This window comes from Pinus tabuliformis, chromosome 1_2, assembly GCF_031772625.1.
Source record: "Pinus tabuliformis cultivar Carrire ecotype Pingquan chromosome 1_2, CPIR1, whole genome shotgun sequence".
Lineage (NCBI taxonomy): Eukaryota > Viridiplantae > Streptophyta > Pinopsida > Pinales > Pinaceae > Pinus > Pinus tabuliformis.
In genome coordinates this window covers 1121311546-1121313454 of record NC_142298.1, presented here as the reverse complement: position 1 = coordinate 1121313454, position 1909 = coordinate 1121311546, and positions in this window count along the sequence as shown.

The window sequence follows — 1909 nt, the reverse complement described above, 5'->3', positions numbered from 1 at the left end:
ACTTATTCTATCATAGGCATTGGATAAATCTATTTTAATGACTACCCCTTTCCTCTTCTTCTGTTTGACACTATGAATTGTTTCCTGAGCTACCTTGATAGCCTCATGGATTTGTCTTCCATCCAAGTATCCAAACTGTTCTTTTGATATGCATCTTGACAGAATGGATTTCAACCGGACCACTATCACTTTATCAATTATTTTATAAATGCAATTACATAGTGAGATTGGCCTGAAGTATTCAAAAGAGCGTGGATCTTCTTTTTTTAGGATTAGGGCTACGAAAGTTGAGTTAAAAGGTGGGTAAATAGTGCATTTCCTCTTGGATTCTTCGACCACCTCCATCACTTCCTGTCCAATTTGATCGAAGAAGTGTTGGAATATTTCAATTGCCCACCCATCTAGACTCAAACTATTGTCCTTTGCCATTGATTTAATGATGCTCTCAACTTCCTCCTTCATGACTTCTCCCATCAGATCCACCACTTCTTCCTCATCCACATAGCGGGGAAAGCATTGGGCTGTCCTGATAACCTCTGCCAGTGTCACTTCCGCTTATCTAGTGAAAAGCTTTTGGAAATGGCTTCTCCCCATATGAGACAGAGTTTCAAAAGAGTTTGCTTCTCTGCCTTCTTCATCCTTTAGTTTCCAGATTGTGTTTGAGTTCTTCCTTCCTCTAGCATAATTATGGAAAAATTTAGTGTTTTCATCTCCTGCCTTCAGCCAAATGGCTTTACTTTTCAGCCTCCATTCCTCCTTTCTTGTTAGAATGATTTTACTTCGTTGTCCTTCCAGCAACAATATTCTATCTTTTTTCTCCTGGGTTTCATAGCCATCTGATTCAAGACTTTCCAAGTCTTGGAGTTCTAGTCCAATTTTATTTAGATCTTCATCCTGTTTTTGTTTCCTAGCCTTCAACCACTCCACTGTTTCTTTTTTTAGCCTCTTGAGGTTTTCTATGAACAGGAAGCCTTTTTCTTCAGTGTCATTTATTCTTAGAGGTCTCCAAGTTTCTCTGAAAAGCTTATTAAAAGAGTCCTCTTGCAACCATGAGGAGTTGAATTTAAAAGGGGATGTCGACTTTTTAGGAGGCTTGGATAGCTCAAGAAGAATTGGAAGGTGATCCGAGTTTCCTCCCTCTCCTACCCATTGATGGAAGGCAGGGATCCTTGAGGCTATCTCTTCACACAAGAGGAACCGATCCAGTCTTTTTGTAATTCTGGAAACCCCTATTCTTCGATTCCTCCATTTAGGCCTTATTTTCAACAGGTTAATATCCATAAAATTGTGAGAGTTAAGTAAATTGAGGAAAAAATATGATAACGAGTCTTCTCTAGCTGATGGGCCATAGTTTCAGCAGTTCTAATAGAGAAGTTAAGGTCACCACCTACCACCAGGTTTGGATTCCTCATCATCGATTTGGAAAGTAGAGAATTCTAGAATGCAGCTCTCCCTTGACATGGACCATAGATATTGACTATCAATAGGGGGACACCTAGCTCTGAGGATAGGACTTCCATCCCCATTGCATGCTCCATCCCCCAAAGATTCCTCAATTTTAATTTTCCTTCCCTGATGCCCATGGCTATGCCTCCCGAGTGTCCTATGGAATCCATTGCCTGAAAATTCCACCCTGGGAGAAGGGATGATAAAACATTCGTGACTTCTTCACCCCTGCCTAAAGTTTCTTGCAACAGTAGGATATCCGGATTGTACCGATGGACAATTTCTTTGAGAGACAAATTTTTAGGTTTATTGGCTAAATCCCTATAGTTCCAGGAGAGAAAGATCATTTTTCAACCTCCACAGAGGGCTTCGCTACTCTAAGAACCCCAGAAATTGAAATTTGTTTTCCATCGACAATATCTATCTTAGCTCTCACCTGAGCTTTTGACAGATCAGATTTCCT